Source organism: Apis dorsata, unplaced genomic scaffold, assembly GCF_000469605.1.
Source record: "Apis dorsata unplaced genomic scaffold, Apis dorsata 1.3 scaffold_429, whole genome shotgun sequence".
Classification (NCBI taxonomy): domain Eukaryota; kingdom Metazoa; phylum Arthropoda; class Insecta; order Hymenoptera; family Apidae; genus Apis; species Apis dorsata.
In genome coordinates this window covers 731,883-746,882 of record NW_006263682.1, presented here as the reverse complement: position 1 = coordinate 746,882, position 15,000 = coordinate 731,883, and the positions used below count along the sequence as shown (strand labels likewise).

Sequence of the window (15,000 nt, the reverse complement as noted above, 5' to 3'; positions counted from 1 at the left end):
TTGTGCAAATTCGTATCGAAAAAAGAAAAATATATATATATATTGAGAAAGTGTAACAAAGTGTTTCTTATCATTGTTCTTATACTTATACAAAAACAATTTAAAATATACATATTTCTACCAATCCATCAATCTTCTACATCTCTCTCTTTCTCTGCAAAGTACAATCATGACGAGACATTTTTATCTTACAATGGAAGAAATTTTCTTGCAATTCGCATAAAAAATCGCGAGATCTAAAAAAAAAAAAAAAAGAAATGAAGAGTATTCACAAATTTACTCTCCTTTACTCTACAAAAAAGCGACGATAAAAAAAAAAGCTTGGTTGATTTATTAATCGAGCGAATAAAAATCAAGCGTAGTCGTGGACGATGGGCGCGCGAGCGGAAAGCAATCGTCTCTCTGAACCGCGCGAATCCGTCGGCGAATGAGTCAGAAGATAAGTTTGTTGTTAGTCAGATAAATAGATTAACACCATTGTGACGATCGTTCTTTTTGCACCGTGGCGGAACAGGATACGAGCGTGCTGCGTGCTCGACGATCTCGACTTTACATGTGCGAGCCCCGCTGCACCGGGTGAAATTGCACCCGGAAGCGGACCGGTACGCACGATGCAATTGGACAAACGAATTTTTCACGGTAGAGTATGTTAAAGAAATGACGAAACGCTACGTTTCAACGTAGCGTCGACGTCTACTTTTTCTTTTTTTTCTTTTACAGATGCATTTATTTATTTATTTTTTCTCTCTTTAAGTTTTTCTTGAAATATATTCGTATTAAAAATTACAGAGATGGATGAGAAAATAGCGCGGAATAATTTTAATCCACGTGGCTCGGAATCGATCAACAGGTTTTCCAACTTGCTGGACGCAATTTAACGCACGCGTGTTCACTTCCTTTCAAACTGCGATTACTATTCAGTAAAACATACAAAGATATAAGTTTTATATAGTAAACTGATGGAAAAAAATTGCAACTTTATCCACATTATGATAAATAGACATTATTTGCAATTCAATGCTGGAATAACCATTCCATATATTTACTAGTAATTAAGAATACAAATTCATTCCTCGCGAGATACCAATAGATCGCTTATCTTTCGTTATTTTATTTATTTATTTTCTTTTTTTGAAAATTTTTTTTTTAACAAAACGGAAGGAAACACTCTATAGGATAAGAAATCGACGATTCTTGAAGAACCTTAACCTCGAGGATAAAAGATGGAAAATTTACGATTCGCTTGGCAGATTCGCTTCCTAGTCCAGAGGGTAACATAATTAGTCGTTAGCTTACGTCAACTTGTCCCAGGCTAGAACTACCGCGATCTAAATATATCGAAATACGACTGCCACACGCTGCAAAAATCAAACAACGAGATATTCCAATCGAGAAACAATCGAGCTTAACGCAACTTTCTTAGAACGAAGCAAGTATTTCCTCGATCGTTTGAAAAGAGGGAAACGTTTGAGGAACGAGTGAGCACCGATATATATACGTTTTACTCCATCGTCGATGTAAATAACGAGGCGCGACTTTCCGTTGGTTTCGTGACGTTGGAGAGTAACGTTGACACACCTGCTGCGGACTAATCGATACTTTAATTATCCTAAACGTTACGTAATGGAGAACCTGATATGAGATACCAGTTATATATACGCGTATTCTTTTCGGATTCGAAGAAATCGTTCCCAAGAAGTCGATCATCTTCGAGGAAAATAGGGATCGAACAACAGCGCTTCCGTCGAACGGTTAGAAGTTGTCCAGGTGTATGCAGTTGTACAGGTGTACGTGATACTGTGTACCGCGTTAAAAGTGTGACATAATGCAACGAGTTTTGACGCCGAGTTGTCTACGTGTACGATGTCGCGGTCGTCGCTAGTTTTAGACGCGAGCAATGCCAACCAATACACGGTCGAAGAGTGGATTTCGGCATAGCCGTGAGAAGAACGGCGTGATTCGCTGTTCCATTGACTCGACACGTAGGAAATATGTTAAAGATTCGTGTTGAAGGTGGCTGACTGACATTCAAGAATGACATTTTGAAATTCTCAAAGTCGAATAATTCGAATACTCGCATCAATGACGAGCGAGGAATCAGAGTTCAAGAGTTTGGAATATAAACACGTAACATTTCACAAGAATAAGGGGAATAACATTTTAAAATTCTTCAAGACGGATTACTCGATGAACAAATGAAGAATCTAAAAAATTTGGAATCGATTATAATTTCGTCTGGAAGATGACGGAATCTTGAAATTTTCAAATAATTCGAACAATTTTCGTCGATCACAAGTTCCACGGATTTTCTTTTTGACACTCGAATTTTTGAAATATTATTAGCTACACGGATTGTACTACTATTGTTTATCCATTTATTATTCGTTATTCGCTCTCTATTCTGGCTGCAAGAGTATATGGGTTAGGGCCAGGTCTATCGTTTCTCACCCACGCACCCGTTTCTTTTCCCTTGATCAAAGAGGAACGCGTACAAGCGAGCGTATTCACACTTGGTCTCGGTCTTGTTTGAACACGAGTGTTTGAACGGTATGCTTCTTAAGCTCGTGATATCAGATAAAGGAAAAACGTGCGTATAAAATACATACACACACGCATACACACACACATATATATATATACAGATCGATTTGGAAAAATTATAATACCAGCGAAAGCCGATGAAATATGCTTGACGAATTATCAGGAAACATCGCAACACCTGTTATTACTTGTTATTCCACTAAAACAGAATAATACTGTGCTCGTGTAGCCAAGGTCTCCGATGTGTTATAAATTGAAATGGGAATACCCTCGGTGTGATTATTTCTCGGAAGGATGATTAAATTTTCCTAAGAAATTCCTCGAAAAGTGTTCACGTTCCTATCCGCTTTTAATTACCTTTTCTCCAACTCCTTCTCAATATCATCTCGTTGAACCTTCGAACTTTTATTGCTCCGCCGACCCTTTAAGTAGGACATAAAAGATCGTCCGACCAACTCTACACGAAAGGCAACATCGAATCGAGAGAGAGAGAAAGAGAAAGACTTCGGTTGAAAAAACTGGTGAAAATCCGTTTGTACGAGCAGGGGAGACCCTTTGAAACAGGGAGAGAGAAAGAGAGAGAGAGGTTCTCTCCTTCCCCTCCGTACGTTGCTCCCTCGGGCCGGATTGAAAAGTATCTTGGCAGCGCGGAGTTAAAAGGGGAGTCTCGTAGATCGGCATCGCGGTTCACTGCTGCGAGCACGATGTGGGTGTGACCTGGTTTCCGAGAGTTTCACTTTCCTGTAACATCGTTGCACGGAGGAGGTAAGGAGGATTCGACCCCAGAGTTACGTCATGCATTGTTATGCCGGCCGTAACGGGTCGTAGACGTACGTGCGGAACTCTGCGGGAATTAAAATAAGCGGCCGACTCTATTTTGCCCAGCGTCGACGCGAGGGCCTGCGCCTAGAAAATCTGCCACCAGCACAGGAAGGCAGATTCGTCGCAATCCGTTTCGTTCGCCATCGCTTATTAGTCGTAAAAACCACGATTGAAACCGTTTGCGTTCGCTCCCTCCCTTCCCTATTCCCCCGCCTTTATTACTCTTCTCTCGTCCGCTCGAGAAAAAAGGAAAACTCTTTCCCTCTCTCTCTCTCTCTCGAGTAGCAAGGCAGCAGATCACCTATCGATCCTATCGAATGGAGGCGGTTGATCGATTTATGTCGATCGTACGTCGCACAATCGCGATACCAACGAATTCATAACGCGTACGATGCGTAGTGCACGCGCTCGCTCGTGTCCACGTTGGCGCGCGCGCGTACGTCTACCTTCGCCACCGACCCACGAGCGTGTGTGGCGGCATATATAAAAGAGCGTTCTAGCGTGCGACCTATATTCCACGCCTGCATTGCTATATTAGACGCGTACGACGCATCAGGGACGCGGCTCAAACGCGCCTTCCCCTCCTCACCTGATGCCAATCAAACACCAATTCACCGAATAATTCGGCGGCTTCTTCTATTGTCCGCCCGAGGTGCTCTTCCCTCGTTCTTCCCTCGCTCGAGACGGGTATGAAGGGAATAGACGTATTTGTCGTTCCTCGTGTCCCTATTGTGATATACGCCAGATTTGGAAATTTTCTTTAATTACGAAATTACGGAAATGGCAAAGCGAAATAACTCGTTTGATTTCGCTCCCGATACGTTTCCCTCGTTTAATACAACGAGAGAAAAATAACGGGGAAAAAGGATGATCTGGTGATCTGTAATTGAGAAATACCGATGCACCGATGCGACTTGAGAGAGAAGCCAGATATACACGTATAATGATATAATGGTAACGATTCATTCGTCGGATATACGGGAAAAAAACGGTGCGTAACGCGTTTACGCATCCAGGCGGAGGCACGAGGAAGCGAAGAATTTATTTTTATCGCGGTTCTTCCCGTGAAGAGAACGAAACGGTGTACGGTCGCGGCGGTCGATCGATGGACCGGCACCGCAAAGACGACACCCTCCCTTCCAAGTGTAAATTACAATTTGATGAGTCGACAAATGGGTTTACCGCGTTGCTCTATCTCCGTCCAAATACAGGCGTCGCACGCACTCGCACGATATAAATACAGATGATCAAACACGGATTGTCATTTCGTTGCTCGACAGGCGCCACCACACTGGCGGGAAAAATCGAAAACAATCGCAGAAACCTCGCGATACGCGGTTTCCATGAAATCCACTCTGTGTTTGTTTTATAGCAGCCGAGATCTCTCGAGTTCTCTTTCAGCCCATAAAACCGTGAGTAAAATGAATCAACGGAAACTGTGCTCGCTCCGTGTCGAGAGATAGATATATAGATAGACAGAGACAAAGAGAGAGGGAGGGAGAAAGAGAGAGAAGGTTAGAAAAGATCAACGCGGTTAAGATCGATGGATCGTTCTCAATGGCAATATCGTCGATCAACGTCGATCGATTCGATTGGCAAGAAGCTCGGCGATACACGGACGATTCGGAGTTGGCGCGAGGCGCGATATTAATAACCGAAGCGAGAAAGAAATGCGACGATTCCGTTCGCCATATGGTCAACCTAAATTCTAAGAGGCCGTCGTAACTAGCATAACCGGGATAACCTACATAAAGAGAGGAGATGCTAGGACCGGCTGGAGTACGTAGCCGCGTCTTGGCGAACCGATCCAACGGATCCAAAGAATCCGCACAGCGCCGGCCACTGTATAACACATGTACGGCGAATGTCGAGAATTCCTTCCACGTTCCTCGACCGCGGAAAAAAAGTGAATGAAACGTCCGGCATAACGAGGCTCCAGATCCTCGTATGAAGCTTATTAGAACGTCTAACGTCGATGCTATTTAACAGCATCTTTTTGCGAGTCTCGACGATGATCAAACGGGGATGATCCAGAGATCGATTAAAATTCGATGAACTTTAAATGCTTGCCTCGGTTATCCAGAATTCGCACGAATTCAAAAGCTATAATGGAGAGGACGAATGAAACGAATTCGTAAAGAAATTTTGCAAAGAACGGGAGAGAGAGAGAAAAAAAAATAAGAAAGAAGAAAATAGGATAGAAGGAAATCGATCGCATCGATCGAGCAAAGCGAGTATCGTGTTTCGCGATATTAATGTCGATTTTCGCGAGGTGATTCGATTCGGCGTTCTCTCCGATTCGACAGCCAGTTGTGCACAGTCGTTGTCCTCCTATGGACTGCGGTCGAGACTTCTCCCATTAAATCACAAATGAATGACATTAGCGGTGCTATAATATCGTACCACTATTACCGTGACGGGTATTACGTGTCACGAGGCGTGCTCTCGCTCCCTCTCGCCTCCTTCCTCTTCTCACCAGAGTGGCCGCGGGTTGCTCCGTCTCGCTCCCTCTCCCCGCCAACTCTCTCTTTCCATCTCCCTGCGCCACTCTCTGGAAACACTCTTACCGTTGCATGCAAGGAATCAGGTCACTGCGCTGCAAGAAAGCAAAAGCGACGGTACGAGCCGCGGATTAGTATTATCGAATATATATACCTATATCCTCCGGAAAAGGACGATGACTAAGGCGTCGTTTCGACAGAACTTTCGCGTACACGTACGGCCGAGCATTGGCACGGCTTAGGAGTACCTCGGCATATGTTTCACGGGAGCATAGCTTTTGTTTGTTTTCTCGGCTGGCTTTCCGACCGGCCGAGGGAATAAACGAGAGCGTTTTTCGTTCAACGACCGATCATCGATGATGATCGGCTCGATGATTTTATTGGGGACGAACGACTCGCAAGATCGTCGAGAAAACGCAAATAAAAAAAAAAATTTGACGTTCGTTTTTTTCAACTTTTGACGAGAATAAAATTTTTACGCATATCTACTAGGGAACTCTAGAAAATCCTAGGGACAATATTGTTGTTGGATCTTTTTTATTCCTTGAAGAAAAAAGAAAAGAGAAAAATAATTTCGAAATATCGTTATAACAACTCTAAATCAAATAAAATTTATAGACTCTTGTCAAGAGGAGTCGTGGTTGGAAAAAATTCGTCAAAAAATCATGGTGGAAGTCGGGTCATCTAGCCGGGTCGTAGTTCAATGTCGCTTCGCGTATGTGTATGTCGTAAACGGCGTAATCTACGCTGATCGAGCTATGCGTAATCCGGTTGGGAGATAGAGAGAGAAAAGAAGAGAGAAAGAATAAGAGGAAAAGAGAGGATAGATTGGTTAGCGAAGCGTGCACCGCGAGATTATTATAAACACTCCGACTAACCAAAGAACAACGGGGCTTAATTGATCGGACGATTGATCGCGGGCAACCTTTATCCACACCCCTGGCATCCCCGCGATGGATAATTAAAAAAAAAATACGAGCAATAAAATTCACGGGTTAAGGAGCGGGTTCGTTAAAAAAAAACAAATAGAAAAGTTTCAAACCGAGTCGAACTTACGAACACCCGGTTTATTTACGTTTCATTCGACTACGAAACGGGAACGCATCAAACCGGCTTACAACTAGGCTAGTTGAAACGCGCAATAACAAAGTTCGTGTTCCTCGGCCGCGATGCGTGAACGCGATAATTAATTAGAAATGTCGTGCGATTATGCATCCCCGCGGTACGACTTTTAATTATATTCTCGATTCTAAGTGCACGTGTACATGCCTGTTAAAGTTCACCCCTTATTAGAAACATCGGATGATGCAGCGACTGGCAACGATTAGCACCCATCGCACGTACCTTGTTAGAAGAATAGCCGAGTTGAAAGCGAAAGTGCGGCGAGGCCATTTCTTACCGATCGGCCGCTATCCTCGATAAATCATTGGCAACTCTCGTCTTTTTCCTGAGAGTACGCGTTTAATTTGCATTACGATTATTATCTTTACGATATTCTAGAAAATTTTAAAGACGATACCGTCTATGTACCGTCTAATATTTTCTGTTCGCAAATACGAAGCGAAAAATTTGAAATGTCGCGCGTATTTTATCCTTTAAATAAATAAAAGATTCGAAAGCTCGTGCGGGCTTTGCAAAGGTCTAAAAAAACGGTCTAATTTATTTGGATCTTAGCGGGAACGACATATAGGAAAATAATAGTAGCCTTTCGTAAGGCGGAGGTTTTGAACAACCATAAAGTGGCCGATCGTGAAGTTATCATTATCGATATTATTCATGCGTTCGCAAATTTTTCTTAGATACGTGCCACGCAGAGCGTACAATCGTCGTTGTGTCGGGCTCGTTCACTCGTGCAATTTATGACACGTCGCGCGCCCGTTTGACAGTAGAAAAGGTCGAATATACGAGGACACGCGTCTGACCACCGACGGTACTCTTTCCACGAATCGACGATCGCAGGTCGAAACAAAGCATCGCGATAAATCGTCCCGTACGTGCATTACGACTTGGTAACTGTGCACGGGTGCATCAGTGACGTCGTTTTTTTCTTTTTTTTTTTTTGCGCGTGGAACAAAATATCGATATCGCCGAGTCGACAGAAAATTTCGCTCTTTCATGGTGGCACAGCTTGGTCTTTCGTCGTGTCATCGAACTGTCGTCACTCCTACATACCTGCCCATATTCGATCGCGCGATACAAAGTTTTATATATATATATATATATATATATATTTATTCATTCCTTTCTGTTTTCTCTCGCTTTTCGAACGTTTCAGGCGTGATTCGTGGCGGCCCGTTTCCTCTGCATCTTCCCAATTATATAACCAACCAACCTTTCGGTCTGAGAAGGATGATAAAAATGCCACGACGAAAAGAGGACCGGTTTCGCGCGCACGCAAGAGAACGCTTCTAATTTTCCACAGAGAGAAATGGTCAGCCTCGAAACCACTTCCCGGATTCCACGAGCAAGGACGAACAGATCTCATCCTTCGAGATTTCTAGATCCTCCTCTTGCCTCGTGATCGACCCAACTCGCCCAACGAGATCCCCCTTCGTCGATCGCGCATTTTTTTTCACGTTTTTTTTCACTTACTAGTTCCAGTACGATTCAGTTCTTCGACTCGTCAGCGAATAGCGACCATAATTCCATTTTCCCGAGCAACGCGACGCACAAAGAAACGTCCGTTTTCCGCGAAGCGAACGACGGAGTAAACGTGACTCCTTGGAACTGGAATTAATCGAAGGAGAAACCTAGAGCGAAACCTAGGCGTGGTAATCCCGATCGGGTTCGGCCCCGATTCGAAATTTCGCGAATCGCGCAAATTGCGCGGATAATTGTTTACGATCAAACGAGCAGGATTACGGATAGATAACCGGGCAGTGGCTGCACTGTCGCAATAACGACGGCGGCTGCGACGACAATGCGATCATAATAATTATTGCATAATGACGACGGTAAAACCTGCCTACCGGCGAACACGGTAGCAGTCACTTTCCTTTTTCAGTGGCCTGGATCATCCTATCTTCCTCTCCGCGAGCTTCGCGATCGTTATCGTGCCCCCTCCCCTCGTTTCCATCGGCTCTACGAACCTACCAACGAATCGGTACCAACTCTCGACAACGGAGTCATCGTTCGAAAAATAATAAACTCGGTGGATTCGTTTTTCTCGAAATTCACACAACTAAGAAATATATTTGTTACGACTAGTCGAAGAACAGTATTATCCAAATTATAATCCAAATTAAAATATCCAAAATATAAATCAATATTACTATTCAATACAATATACTATTGTCAATACAATTACTATTATCAATACTTCTATTGACGGACGCGATGGAAACAAATGATGCGAGACATTATACTAAAATATCGATAGAAGTACATTTGATACAGAGGCGCCTGAAGGAGATTTCGTTAAAAATACGCGTGGCAGTCAACGTGTTAACAGGAAAAGAAACGAAGGAAATTTCGAAAACGAAGATTCGATCTATCGATGCATAGAATCGAATTGAATCATTTGTTTAACAAGCGAGGAAAATTTTCTACAGAAACAAAAGACTCTCGAACTGGATTCAATTATATTTAAATAACGAATCGAATATCGAATATTCGAGATTAAAATCGCGAAAATATAAAATTCTCGTGTACAGATCATCGAATTGTCTTTTTCGATCGCGGCAAGGTAAACGATCCCGATGGAATCCCAAACCGCAAACGATCCCCTAAAATTCGACACCTTAGCAAACTACCTTCGCTCGTGCGAAGACCGCGAAGGGTCGAAAGACTCGTGGCTTCGTCGCGGCGGCACTTTCGAGGACGTGATGCACGCTAGCAATCCAGTTACAAGATTTTTTTCTCTTTTTTTCCTTTCTTTTATTTTTATTTTTTACGCGAAGCGAAGCCTCGATCGAGGAGCGTACGTGGATCGAGTGACGCGATGCATCCACTTGGCGCTTCTCGGCCACGTGTCCATGGGCACATACGTGGTCGTCGTTCCACGCAACACGCACACAACCGGGGACCGAGAACATGCCCAGACACCTTTTATACCGACCGCGAGCCTCCACAGGAATACTAATGCTCTCCGTCCTCGACTGTTCTACTAGCGGCAGCTCTCGAACCGACAGCTTCCGGTCACGTCGATGCGATGAAGAAGCGCTTCGGGAAGAAAAGGTTCTCTCGAGAAAGTAGGGCTCGAAATCTCTTCCTATATATATATATATACTTATTAATATTTCCTTCGTATCGAGTGAGTTTAAATGTAACTTTAATACTCCTCCAGTGACGTGTTTAGAAGAAGGATGCTCCGTTTATATTTATTCGAAACAATTTTCTTTCCATCGATTTAAAAGAATATCGTGCGGCGAGAATCTATCTATCCAAGAGCAACGAGCGTAATTCGTGATCGATATCGCGATCGCGAGGAGTGGTTTCAGCCCGATGGGCGGCGAATTTGCGTCGAGATCAGCGGAATCCGACACTGTGCACGACGGTGTTGCATTAAAATTAACGAATGCAATTTAAAAACAGACAGGCACACGCGTCCTTGGGCCTCGATCCGAATCGCGCTCTTATTTAGGTTACTCGTCTTGTTTAATCGACAAACAATTCTGTCGTTTTTCATCGTCGAAACACCACATTAATAAAATAATACAAGAAAATAGAGACGAGTTTCGTTTCGAAGTCGTTTAGAGATTAAAGAAAAGAATGAAATAGGAATATTTACGGGTTTAATTTTATCTGAAAAAAAAAAAAAACATGGGACAGGGAAGCGAACGAGTGAACGATTTCGATGTACTATACCACTCTCGATCCTTTCCCTAGCTCTCCAATGCTTCTCGTTCGTGGCTGTGGAAGTGGGTCAACCAGATACGAAGAAGCGTAGGAGAGGAACATGGCAGCAAATCGTGAGCCACGAGGATAGGACGAACAACGAGAAACTCTCGATCCTCCGCTTCGTTCCAATTTTTATCTTTCCAATTTCTATTTGTTTCGATGGATAAGGATTTTTCGATCGGTCAAATATCCCTGAGATAATTACAAACAAGCGAGAGATGTAAAAAAGATCGAATCGACGATTCGAAGTCGATAGTTGCGAAGGATTATTTATCGCGGAATTTCTTTCGATCGTAGGATTGTTGTGACATGTCATCAGAATACCTTGATGACGCGTGCAAACAGCTCTCTTCCGGTCAAGAGATACGAGGCAAAAAGTGATCGAGGTGAGGTCACGACGATGATACGCGACGCATTCTTTCGCCTCTTTTTCCCTCAACACCATTAACTCGTCATCCTCGTCTTTTTCTTTCTTCTTTTTTTCGGAATTGTTCGTATATACTTTGCGTACAATTTTCGATAGGTTATTGGAAATTGGAAGGATGAACATCGTGGCAAATGAATTTTAATAACGAACTGCGCAGAAATCGGTACGAATCGGTACGATTAAAGCGGCGAAGAAAAAAAAAGAGATAGCTAGATATGTAAGAGTGGAAGAAATAACGAGACGAGATAACGGAGGGAGAAATAAAAATGATAAAAGAGCTCGCGTGCTACTTTTTATCGTCACAGACGGTGCGCGTTGATCGCACACCGATCCACTCGATGTTTTTATTCTATTCCGTGTTTACCGGTCTAGAAACGGAGAAATAATTCCATTCTTTCCCCTGTTTCCACTTCAATTTTCTAACATGACGACCGATTAAAGCGATCTCGAACGCTTGCGCGACACATGTTTTTATCGGTAACACTTCGAGACTATCTTTAAGTTTTAGTTGCCGAGTTGTTGAGGCCCGTACGACATTATGGTCGCGTGCGATCCATATTGCGTCTCCTTACGATTTCGAGGAGAAATCGCGGCGAGAGATCCGGAAACGGGCGTTCAAAGACGTTCGACAGATCGATAATTCCGAGTGATTTAGCAAAGATAGCGGGAATCAGCGAGCGTACAGTCTGCGTCGACAAACGATGTTTACACTTCAAGTCTGTTTTCATTGGCCAGATAAACGATATTTACCGATCATCATCGCACGCCTCGACATGTGCTTTTTCGCTCGATCCTTTCTGCCCGCGACCCCATAGTCGAGAGGATTAGGACGCTCGAATTGGTACCCGGTTCGTCCAATTTTAAGATCGATGTACACCGGTCTCTTGGTACATCGTTATCAGTTATAAATGTCGTTGGATTCGTCGACCAACACGTTCGAATCGATTTTAATCCTCGTGGAAAGAGTGGTTTAATCGGTCACGATAACGTGAAAGAAATCAACCGGGGAAAGAGAAGCGAAAGAGAAATGATAAGTTCTCAACATTTTTCTACGATTGATTTACGATTATCGTTAATATCATAATCGTTAATTGTTTGTCTCGGAAACAGAAGCGGAGAAATGATAACTTCTCCACATTTTTCTAAGATTGATTTACGACCGTCATTATAATACCGTAATCGTTAATTGTTTGCCACTATGCTTGGTAGTTTTTTGGAGCAACGTAATTGATTCTTTTTTTTTTTTTTTTCCGACGATAGTCACAGATAGACGGAATCGTACGAGAACGATAAACGTCGATAAACAATCGATAACCCAACGGTAAGAATTTTCAACGTCGTCTTCTATCATTTTTGTGACCTTATCAAACGCGTGCAGATATAACCTTCGATTTATTATTAGATCTATCGGAAACTTCTGAACATTTTTCAATGATTCATGTTTATGCACCGCTCGTCTGGTACATTTCCAAAAAAAAAAAAAAAAAAAACGAAAAAAAGAAAGATACAACAACCCAGCCAAATATCCCGCTATCAACCGGCAATAAATAAAAGAATAAAATGAACCGATATCGCGAAACCTTTCGAAATCGAACCTTTCACTCGTGTCGCGAACGTCATCAAACAAAAGATCGTTCGATCGAGCGGCTCTGCTCGATGAATAAATTACAAGGAACGGCCAGGGCCACCGTTACGAGATCTAATTATGCCAGCGGGAGTAATTCTTGCCGGATTCCCCAAGAGAGGAAGGAAAACGAGGCGCGAGCGTGACCGCGCACGCGCTTACGCGAGGCGCACACGCACATGCGCAGTCCGGACGCGCCCGCACACCTCTTCTCCTCCCAGCCCGTTATTCGCGCGTGGCTCGCAAGGTCGTGCAATGTGCATCGTGTAAGAGAGCACATACGTAAGAGGAACACGCGTGCACGGATCGCCCCTTCTTTCTCCTCCCTTTTCCCGCTTTCTTCGCGTTCCTTCTCGCGATTATGCTCGGCTGCGCGAGCAATCCGGATGCGAAACGAACGAGAGCAGCGGTGGAGATGACGCAAAGCGACCCTCGCTCGTGTCGCGTTACGATGTATTTATAGTGGCGGTAGTATGCGCGGCCGTTGGAGGAGCGAACGTCACGAGAAGGACGAGACTCGACCGTTTCATTGAAACGGAACGAAACCGCGAGGAAATGGACATTCCTCTGTTGGATCCTCTGAATCGCGACTCTCAGAGCGCGCATCGACACGGATCGATGCTCGGTCCAACGACTCGTTACGTGTCCTGCATCCTGAGACAATTTTTATCTTAACTCTGTTGCAACAACGAGAGTATTATACAGTCTCGTTATACAGAGATTCTACCTTATATATATATATATATATTCATAATTTTTGTAGACAATTTATGACGAATCTTGGCAATCGTTCCGTTTTATAATAGACGATTGTTCGCTCGGGTTCCGACTATACTTGCGCCCAATTATTTAATCCGTGTTCGTGTACGTGACCGGCCGTACTCGACGACTTTTTTCCTCCACAATGGAAAGGGGGGAAAGCGCGAGGAGGAGGAGGAGGAGTACGTGGAGAAGTTATCGCGGATGGTAGTTGGCCTTGGATTAGCGCGTGGATCGGGTGGAGATATCGAGCGAGTGGAACCCGAAGGATCGGAGAGATGATCGCGGTGTAAAAAAAAAAGAAAAGAGAAAAAAGAATGGTTTGGCCGCGAATCGAGGATCGGTTCTTCCTCCGCGAGCGGAAAAATACGAGGCGTAACGCGGGAAAGATGTAAGCGCCGCCTACAATCGCGCATGTTTTTCGATAACGAGAGAGAAGACGCGAATCGCTCGCGCGTAATCTGTATCAACGCAACGAGAGAGCGCGTGGATGTGGCGCAAATCGGTGTCCCTCCGTATCGATATGAAACGTTCCATCGAGAATTAAGTCGACGAATTTTCGAGACAATTGACAAATGAGTCATTATGTTTTACAACATAAAACGCATAGTACAGGTAGTTTGATGGAATTTTTATTTTTGGAAAGAATACGAATAAAGAGATTGACGAGACGAGATGCATGCATCAATTGTAGCAAAACTATTTTAATAGTCGGAGTTAGAGGTGACATAGCTTGTCAATAACGTATACTAATTAATCGTTGTGCTAATAGGCGACGACCTTTCGCGAGATGGAAGACAAAGATGGGGGATGGGGGACATTAGGTAAAGCCTATTGTCTGGCGAGCCGACACGTCGCGTGGATCAAAGTGATCGCAACGCAACAATCGAACGCTGGTACGCGGCTTCGACGTGGGCAGTCTCCGCACTCGGATTCATCGACAGCCACGACGCTGCGCCCTCTTCGCGATTAACGCGAATTCGTTTCATCATATTCGATCGAACGGTTCGTCGTGTTCGTCGCGTAGCATTGTTTGTGAAAAAAGATTCGAGAATCGGCGGCCTAAATGGGCGGCCGATGGGAGGGGAGGAGGGGTGACGAACACGGAAGTTCGAGAGGAAAGTTTTTCCGTTACGGTTACGAAAAACGACACCTCGAGTTCAAATTGTCCTCCGAATTCACCGCGTCAGCTCGACGAATGAAAGAAACGGATGCATGGAAACGATGTGCATGCGGCGGCGAAAGTGAGTCATCGAATTGTTGAAACGTAAGTGCACGGAGGCCATTGGCTCGTCGTTAATGACCGTCGATCTGCTCGTCAAGCACGTCCCCGTTTCGCGATAAACGCCTTTCCTCTCTCGCTATTTTTCCTCTCCCCCGAATGAATAAAAATTGATACGCAACTCCTCGACGAAAAGACGTCGGGAAGAAAAGCGATAAACACGATTGCATCGTCGTGCTTATCGTCGTACGCAGACGATACGACG

At 44.0% G+C, this 15,000-nt stretch overlaps 1 long non-coding RNA gene across 1 annotated transcript in view; it reads right to left on the bottom strand.

Moving 5' to 3' along the window:
* Positions 1-5,515: 5,515 nt before the first annotated feature.
* Positions 5,516-15,000, bottom strand: part of LOC116186110 — a 48,972-nt gene continuing 39,487 nt past the window's right edge. The window contains exon 3 of the long non-coding RNA XR_004151054.1: positions 5,516-5,959. This is a non-coding gene — a long non-coding RNA (uncharacterized LOC116186110). The remainder of the gene's footprint in view (positions 5,960-15,000) is intronic.